The sequence below is a fragment of the Sycon ciliatum genome, unplaced genomic scaffold, assembly GCF_964019385.1.
Source record: "Sycon ciliatum unplaced genomic scaffold, ocSycCili1.1 SCAFFOLD_1856, whole genome shotgun sequence".
NCBI classification, from domain to species: Eukaryota; Metazoa; Porifera; class Calcarea; order Leucosolenida; family Sycettidae; genus Sycon; species Sycon ciliatum.
This window is the reverse complement of record NW_027044921.1, coordinates 7,501-17,390: the sequence shown is the minus strand read 5'-3', so window position 1 is coordinate 17,390 and position 9,890 is coordinate 7,501. Positions and strand designations below refer to the sequence as shown.

General features: G+C 45.6%; 2 long non-coding RNA genes across 2 annotated transcripts; one reads left to right on the top strand and one right to left on the bottom strand.

Moving 5' to 3' along the window:
* The first annotated feature begins 313 nt into the window (after nt 1-313).
* LOC135830732 (uncharacterized) lies at nt 314-2,871 on the top strand. The gene is made up of 2 exons (XR_010556099.1): nt 314-566; nt 2,430-2,871. It is a non-coding gene; the product is annotated as an uncharacterized LOC135830732 (long non-coding RNA).
* A 1,333-nt stretch (nt 2,872-4,204) lies between these two features.
* LOC135830733 (uncharacterized) lies at nt 4,205-7,200 on the bottom strand. The gene is made up of 2 exons (XR_010556100.1): nt 6,948-7,200; nt 4,205-4,919 (listed from the first exon to the last, which is right to left on the bottom strand). It is a non-coding gene; the product is annotated as an uncharacterized LOC135830733 (long non-coding RNA).
* Nucleotides 7,201-9,890: the final 2,690 nt, after the last annotated feature.

Below are 9,890 nucleotides of genomic sequence, written 5' to 3'. Positions count from 1 at the left end.
TTCTGGCAGGACTTTATGGCTGAATCAAGGCCGAGTGCATACGGCCAAGGGCGCGAGGTATATTATGCTCCGCAGGCCGCGAAAGAGAGCCCGTTACCTGGACCCCTACTCGCGCGGGTAGAGCGAAACTGAGCACCCTGGGATGCGAGCAGCTTTTTAGTACTCCCGGGTCCAAAATCTCACCACCAGGCCGGGATGATCAAAACGTCTGCCGGGTCTGCAGCCTACAAACGTGGATCTGCCGACACTGTGCTGTCGACGACATGTCCGGCAAGGCACCTCCTTGCGTGAAAGCAAGGAACGCTTTTTTTTTGAAAGGAAGCTTCTTCTCCAAAATTTAAAATTTTTGAAAATTATTCCTTCTGAAAATATCATCGCGTTCTTGACCTCGAAGCTGACTGCTGAATGCGATTAGGAAAGAAGATTCCTGAAGATACACCAGACTGATTCTGGCAAGCCGTCTGTCGTCTAGACATGCGGTTGTTCGTCATGCATGGTCAGCAATCTTCCTCGTTCGTCCTTTCGTTTTCCTGACCACGATGATGACAAGCAGCTCTCATGCTCAGGTTAGTGCTGTACTTGTATGTCTGGGCACACAACACATCTGAGATTCACCCACTGACGTTATCGAACTGAAGAATGCAGCAAGGGTTCCTCGGATTCTCTTGATTTCGGAACAAATTTCCTTCACTTTCACCCTCTCAGTCTCTTCCCCATGCCCTCCATGCATGCACAATCGAGTTTGCATTTCAAATGTTGTTTTTACTTTGGCAGTGCGTTCGATAACGTTAGGACAGTCTAAGTTAGGTGTTCTTCTCTTCAGGCTTATTGGACGTGTACAAATTCTAAAAAAATAGCTTCCATATGCTAAACGCAGATCCCTGTGAATACGGTTCTGCTGGGCAATGATGTTTACACCAATCTACACTCTATGCTGTCACAGCATCCACAACTGATCCTCTCTCTGAATTAACTATTTGATAAAGCCAATCTTTAAATCGCTGTTGCATAGGATCTCGGGTGGGAAGAAGCGATGAATCGATACATGGCATTGTGAAGAAAAGAAGAACAAATTCACATTGCACGTGAGACTCGGTTAGAAAGACTGAGTTTCTGCATTCATAAGAATGTCACACCCCGGGGATCATGATAAAGAAAACATATGTCGTGAAAATGACTGAAAGAACCAAAGAAGTATTTGATCTTCCAGCCAGCTTAGCCTGGTACTACCATACTAGCAGTGCTACCAAGTACCAGCCCTCCATATTTTCTGTATTTGTACGGAAAATCACTCCTTGTGCGCACTACAGAAATTGAGCAAATGGTATAGAAAATCGGAGAGGATCAATCAGCTGTGTAGAAGCATTGCAAGTGTAAGCTGAGTGATGAATAGTCTTGTACCAAAGCGAGTGCATGCCGTACCACAACAACATGTACATGTAGCACAAAAATAATAATGTCGTGAGTGCAAGTCACACATGTTTTACACTACCAAATGCAGCCACCGACATGCATGTGCGTGTCAAAAAACATTACAGTGCAAGTATGCATGCAATGTACACGGCAGTACGCAAAACACTGCAAGATACGGAAAATCAGAAGTCTGAGTACGCAAAACAGACTCAATTGGTGGGCAGCTCTGTACTGGCCTGTACGGAGGGAGTGAATCTCAATGTGTGCAATGCACGCACTTTGGCCGACAGTGAAAACTATGCAAGTCGTGTTGGTTTGCAGGATGAATGTGAGTCCTTTTAGACAAGCGCCTTAGTGGAGTAGCCCACCGAAAGAAGAGTACTTGACACCGCGAAGTGGAGTCTGCGCATACAACAGTGAGGGGGTAAAATTAGCTATGACTGATTCTGCATGTGTTCTGCATGTGTGTCACATTACACTAGCAGATAGGCACACCTGTTGTTCCAAAAAGATGCTTATGTCAGTGTCTGAATATGTCGTGTACCAGGTAATATTGTTGCCAGGATCTCACGGTGAGAGTCAGACTTGAATATGGTATCAATAGATTATCAATATCATACATCACCATGTACCACCCAAAGTATAATAGCCGAAGGACCCGTTTGTGTGGTGGTGTATGATTTCGTGAGCAAGATGAAGTGGCTACAGATGTGTCTTATATAACACCCTAAGAAAAGATCATCAATTCTGGGGAAAGTGATTCTGGTAGCATGTTGTATCCAGTGTGGCATGACAAAGACTCTCTCGATTTAGCCTGTGGAGAATCCGTAAATACATAAATACAATACATACAGGCATCGCCACCTTCGGATTATATGCTCTTTTGCTTGCCTCCTGGAGTGTGGTTGTACCTTGGTTCACTGTATTAGAATAATAGTAGACTTTGTTTTTCGAATTCGTTTCTATAACATTAGGTTTCTTTCTGTTGCTGCTATGTCTTTTCATGTGTTTTACAGGATTGCCATCTGTTGATGAATACCACTCTGAGGCACTCTCACGAGCGAAGGTGTTTGAGAATCCATGTCGGAATGATGGTCATGTTGGCCTTAAGGTGCATTACATTGCCGATACTCGCCACCTCCACCCTGGAACATGTTCAATTTCTGTTTCTCGTATGGAAGGACCACTCAAGACTGAACAGCACTGATGGAAGAAGATTTGCCGTGAATCTCGTTCACATAATCAGCCTGTTTAATTGCTGTACTGAGGTGACTGCTTCATAACAATGACCATGCAGCATTAATTTTGGATAGTATTGCAGTGCCCCTAAAATTGGAGAATATCGAATTTCTCTGATAGCATTGTGATTCATTTGTGAATAAACATCACTACTCTTTTTGAGTAGCATAGCAATGACAGAGTTGGTTTAATGTATGACAAAATGGAGCCGCTTTTTAACTTAAACCTGTACTATAATCAGTACCGCCGGAAGCAGTTTTTGATTGGTCCGGTAGTTTCATGGCGGGTACACACGTCCTCCACGGTAGGAAACGTTTGTTGGTGGCCAACAAGTTGGTCTGGTGATAACCTGACCAACCAGACCGGCGGGCCTGATAATTGTGGGGCTCATGAGCAGCTCAAGTACTTAGTATGGTTTTGGACATGTCCCCAGTTAACCAATGAGAATAACCGGAAAACAAGGGGGGCTTTAGATACCGGGCTGACTTAACAAGAGGCAGGATAAGCGCGTTACGGGTTGAGCTTGTCGAAAACCAATTGTACTTCATTATGTGTGAAGGGGTTTTATGAAGAAATATTTTATGAACCAGTGTACAGAGATGGTGCTTATGACGAAAGGAGAGAGGAGAAGTGTGTGAAAGTCGATAAAGGGCATCCGAAGGAACACATCGATCCTTGTTGTAAAGAATATTAAGTATAAATCTATGGTTGAAACCTACTTCCCCAAGCGTTCTCTGTTAAGTATAAATCTATGGTTGAACCCGACTTCCCCAAGCGTTCTCTGAGGGGACCGAGGTCTACTCTATCAGTTCATGTATTCTGTGAAGTGACATGACCATTCGTGGGGACCTTGCTCATAACTGCAAAAGTCCTCGTCTGATTTTTCCGCATCAATTGAACGTTATACATGTGCATGTAGTGAAAGCCACATGCAAAAGGCTGTTCCATGGCACTCATCTGCCACCAAGCTCTGGGTTCATTGGCTGAAAATATTCTTCGGCACAGTAAAGTCGTGCGCCCAAGAACGTGGAAGCCTACAGAACATCCAACCTGGAATACTAAGAACACCACAGCCCAAAATTAAGAATTGCGGTGTAGGTTTGTGCTGTTGTCAAACACCGGGATTGTTATGTTACACATGTATCTGAGCTTTACCACTACATACACGTCTGTCTTTACACAATTACCAATCTGCAGACAGCATGCTGTTTCGTCCTTTAGTTACTAATGGACTCATCAATGCAGCACAGAGAAAATGAGGCAGGTGAATGTCCTAGGCTAGAGAGCATCAAATACAGGTATAGAATCATGCCTTGCAGATCTCGTTACGGCCCCTTCGATGCATGTCTGAACATTAGATGGCTGTGTAGCTTCAGTTATCTCAGAATATGTACTATTTATCCAGCAGCAACAACGTTGGTCACACAACTATTCACTATAATGAGTATGCGTTGGAACACTTTACCCCGAGTCATACTATAGCAGTGTATGCCATGCATGGGTTTACCTCACACACTGAATTTCATAATTTGACATCCAAATCACAGAAGAGTGGTGTTCCAAACTTTACGTAATTGCACTCCATGTCCTGCGAGCTACAGTAGAATACTTCAATAGAAAATTTCTTATAGCACGTTCTTAGAAACAAATCGTATAGGTTCGAGGCTGTCAACCCAGAAAACAGCCATAGATGTTACCAGTCAGGTCACTGTATACAGTAGGTATGCAGAAGAAAATACTAGTAACTCTTTGTGGAAGAGCTGTGTCAAAATGTGTACAGTACAGTAAATTAATAAAAAATGAGAAAAGCAGTGACAAGGCTGTGCATGATGTAGATCTACTCGTACCAGTAAGTACAGTGCACCAGTGAAATTGTTGGTGTAGTACCGGTATACTACTATAATTATGGCATGGCCCATGCCACTACAATCTATTTGCAGTGGGCCGCAGTAGGCCAGTGCAACAGAAAGCATTTCAGAAGCTGTGTGCAATGTTAACATCTATGACATACAAGTAAACTGCCATATAGCACAATCGATTACTCTCAGCCCACATAAGTACAATGTAGGCCAATCAGTAGTATAGATACATAGAGCACACTCTACATCATACATAGTCGGCACCAAATCTATGTTGTCGATGTACTTTGCAATGATGACATGATGGCAAGCGTGCTTGATTCATCATAATATTGCCTTGTACTTGGTTGGAAGTTAGTTGTAAGTTCAGTGGTCGAGGTAAGCAGAGCTGCTCCAGCTTTCAGAATCCTGGATGAAAAAGGCAGAAAGCAAATGTAGGTATAATAGTAGCAAGCTGATGTAAAGAGCCTGTCTTTCAATGCAATAATTCTATCCACTGCATGGACAGACCTGGTGCTTCATTCACCTCTGTTTCTTGCTTTCTCAGAAAACCTACTTCCTCCTTCAGCCATCTAGCTCATGATATACATTAATTTTTCTTTATGCCTTTTCAGCCGTGGTCGACTTTCGCCTCTCCTGTTTGATTGGCAATTGCAGTCAACCTGGGGAATACTGACCCTCGATTGTGAATGAGAAAAGTGTCGCTATTCGCATTGTTGTTACTCGTGAGGTTGGAAGTATGCAATCAAATGTTCACTAGATCTGAAGATTGTGTCGTTATTTGCGAGTTGTTTTGTAAACCCGAGGTAGATTATTCACAAGGTTGATTGTACATGCTATGGGATGTACAATAACTAACCAAACAATAATGGTGTAACAATGATTTGAGTCCATATCCAATTGGATGAACCTAGAGTGCATGATCCATTCCAGAAAGGCGACTTCAGTGAGTCTTGAATTGTCAGCAGCATCATACTTCCATCGAGCTTTTTTTCTTTTTCGAAACGACCCTCTCTTTTCAATTCGAACGAAGGTCAACATACGATTATGGCAGGCATGTACGCACTGATCTTCACTGTATACATGTGCATGTATACTGTACTGTAGTCTGTGCAGTCAACTAGTCGTGTTCCACTTGGCTTACGGTAAGTATCACTACAAGTGCATAGTAGCCCCCCCCCCCCACCCCGGGGAGTGCGCGTGAACGGCAACTGTGAACTGGTAAAAGAATTATTCGACACCTTCGTTCGTTTCGATGGAGAAGGTTCATCTGGCAAATTGAGGCCTTCGTTTCACTCCTAGCCCCAGGAGCGAAATTTTCACTCCTTGGCTGCCTGTTTGAGCCGTCCTTGTGGAAGGGTTGATTTATGCATGCCCGCATATACATGTAGACCTTATTCAATAAACGTCACAATCACGTGAACCAGGGTCCCGGGAACCAGGGAGCGGCAAGAGACCTGCACTCAGTGCACAGTGGACTCGGCGTGGGAACATAGGAGTAGAAAAATACCGGTATTTTACTACTCCCTTGTACGAACTGGGCCTTTCTTGCCACTCGTTTCACGTACGCGTGCCCCAGCTTACAACAAATCCCTGGAGGCGAGTCCAAAAATCACGTTATCGAATAAGGTCTATAGAAACACAGATCACGTAGAACTACCCCATCCGGGGTCACAACTCACAACGTTTTGGGTACTTAGGTCTCATGTCGTCTCCCCAGGTGCTATGAATCCCTGATGCACATGTATCTACATATACAATGTAATCGTAACTCTACCAATATTGCGGACGATGACCCTCCCCCCCCCCCCCCCCCGGCAAACAGAAAGTCGCTATATCCTGGCCGAGTTTATCTTTTAATTAAATGGTTTTCTCGGTTGGGATTTCATACCTGACAACCATCCCGATTTGGCCGGGACCGTCCCGATATCGAGGGCGGTAATAGGCACCCAAAAGTGCACTAGTTCCATGCCTCACCGCGAGCTTCTTTTGTATACATTTTCATGCCTAGGTATGTCATTGGATCTCAGGTTTGCAAAGGTTGGCAGGTATGGGATTTGTAGAGTGACCAGTTTTGACTATTGCCACCTGCTGTGCAGAAGTGTCATTCCTACATCCTGGCTGCAAACGTACCCCCCCCCCCCCCCCCACACACACCACCACCAACCGTGAATGTTCGATCCTATTTACAGGACCTCACTCTATATGAAAGTGTAGCAGAGGCACTGCCAAAGTATAAAAAACAGCAATTGAAATGCAAGCTGCATTGTGCATGCATGGAGGGCATGGGGAAGAGACTGAGAGGGTGAAAGTGAAGGAAATTTGTTCCGAAATCAAGAGAATCCGAGGAACCCTTGCTGCATTCTTCAGTTCGATAACGTCAGTGGGTGAATCTCAGATGTGTTGTGTGCCCAGACATACAAGTACAGCACTAACCTGAGCATGAGAGCTGCTTGTCATCATCGTGGTCAGGAAAACGAAAGGACGAACGAGGAAGATTGCTGACCATGCATGACGAACAACCGCATGTCTAGACGACAGACGGCTTGCCAGAATCAGTCTGGTGTATCTTCAGGAATCTTCTTTCCTAATCGCATTCAGCAGTCAGCTTCGAGGTCAAGAACGCGATGATATTTTCAGAAGGAATAATTTTCAAAAATTTTAAATTTTGGAGAAGAAGCTTCCTTTCAAAAAAAAAGCGTTCCTTGCTTTCACGCAAGGAGGTGCCTTGCCGGACATGTCGTCGACAGCACAGTGTCGGCAGATCCACGTTTGTAGGCTGCAGACCCGGCAGACGTTTTGATCATCCCGGCCTGGTGGTGAGATTTTGGACCCGGGAGTACTAAAAAGCTGCTCGCATCCCAGGGTGCTCAGTTTCGCTCTACCCGCGCGAGTAGGGGTCCAGGTAACGGGCTCTCTTTCGCGGCCTGCCGAGCATAATATACCTCGCGGCCGTGCGCACGCACCATGGAAACGGCACTGTAAAAACCTGAAGCAGCAGTCGTACGAGCACTCACTGCACTGCACTGCAGTACAACTACATGTACAACTTCAGGGCTAGTACTTGCACAGAAACACGTGGGCGCCATTTTGGTTCACGTGACATGTGTCACACCATGCTGTGTACAGGGAATCTTGCCGTACTTCGCGTCGACTCTGGCCTGTTCAAATCCACGCAAGTGAGCCACAGTTCTCTCTAGCAGGCTGAGATTTTGCAGGTACCGAGTTCAGATGTGGGCAAAGGGATTCACCGAAGGATTTTTTGATTTTCCCAATTTAGACCTCAAATAACACCCTCAAACTCGGTAAACGTGTCCCACCTCTAGGATCGTTTTGGCGAAATTCGCTTCGGTCAAAGTATGGAGCATCTCCTACTGAAAATTTTGAGCCATCGATTGTCAAAATCGGCTCATGTGGAGCTCACTTGTGTCGTTTTGAAGGACGCCGCGCCACGCGCGATTTGCGCTGGTTCTTTCACAAACGGAAGACACCTTCCACTCAGTCAGAAGTGCAGACTGTGACAGTGCAGTGCGCACGGCAAGGAAAAGAAGGAGACGTGGATTTTCCATTTGTTGCACTGTGTCCTTTGCTTTTATTGTTCACTGATAACATGTTCGCAAAATCTTGAGCTAGAGAGAAGACTGACTTACAATCTGATTCATATAGGCTTCAGCGTGATGCACGTATCCAGACCATAGGAAATATTGGGAAAGGAACCGGGAACCACGAGAATAATTTTCTGGAGCGAATCCAATTATTACCATGGTTCCTTGTTCTTGAACACCGCGCTCCACATCGTCAATGTTCTGCGAGGTAAGGATTTCAGGACTACTGTCGGCTTGTTCGACCTCGGGGCGATCTGATCTACGTCCAGCTGGCCATGATACTGAGCCGAACTGGCCACTAGTTCGCTTCTTTCTCGACTCGGGATAATCAAGCCGGTCAGAGTGCGACTTTTTCCTACCCTGGATGCGACCCATGGCGCGGACTGAAAATAACTACTGAACACCTCCTTGTACAAGCACTGACATACAAGGCCGGTGGTGGATACAAACTGACAACAGGAAACCCTAACAGCACCCGCTCTGTCAAAGAAAGTCGAAGGGAAGCAGTTCGAACTAGTTCAAGCACCACCAAAAACTAAAAACTAGCACTTGCTCTTGCAGCTAGGTCAAAGACTGCACTGGCAAGTACACTTTTGCGCAGTCGCGATCTCGCGGCCCCGCATCACGTGCGGGTATCTGATGACGTAGAGTGATTCAAGATGGCCTCCGACGTGTTTCCCGTTTTGTGATCCCAAATACCAGCCCTGAACTTACTTTTCAGGGCTCACAGCCGGTATGCCAAAACCTCGAGCGAAGGACTAAAGGGACCCTCACTTAATTTTTTGCCGACTACCCGCCAAAAAACACATTTCGACACGCGTGTGTGCTGGACGTCTGCGCGTGCACGACAAGACGTGTGAGCTGGCTGACAAGTGAGAGCCAGGGAGTTGTCAAGTACCGGCGTTTGACGACTCCCGGCCTGGTGAGAGCATGCATGCATGCATGCATGTCCAGCTGGCGGGAATGGGAACCTATTTTGTAGATCGATGGGTTGAATGTGAAATTGTGGATCTACACGAGGTTTGTTTTGATGTTCTGATACTTGTTGTAATGGCTAGTGATCTTGCAAACTGTAAAACTGTTACTGTGACTTTTCCAAGTCCTACTGATATACCTTGTCAAATCAGATGCCCTGTAGTAGTCTTGGTGGAAGCAGACTGGAATGCGTTGAATTCGTAGCTTCTGAAATTGAAATTTATTTTTTCTTGAGTGACACTGACAAGCGATGGCATTGGCGACAGGAGAACTTTGCTTCCTTCCAGGAGAGCTGCATCGCAGTCGGATCCTGTCCATGCACATGCGATCATGCTGTGTTGTAGACAGTGGAGAGCTGATTTTCACCCGAGAAAATAGTTTTGAACATTCATGAAGAGGATATTGTTGCTGTAGCTAGCTGACAGACATAACCTGTGGCAGTGGTGTATGGAATGTGCAAGGTCTGTAGCAACTTGATCATGGCAGAGAACGAGCTGAAGCGAGATGTGAAGGGTGCCATGCAGCTTACACTTGTGCATGTTCTACGTTACTCTACGGCGAGGAACTACACACACACTCACTACTGCTCTCGCAAGGTGATTGGCTTCTCTCCAGTGATTCAGGCCGCCTCAAAGCATGGGTCCACTGCACTTTGTCGCGGAACACATCAACATGCCTGTTGACGTACACTGGAAAAGATACGACTCCACGATGAGGACCTGTGTAGCAACTTGATCATGGCAGAGAAGGAGCTGAAGCAACTTCCATTGGCGCATGTTTTTTAGTTTTAACGGTACTC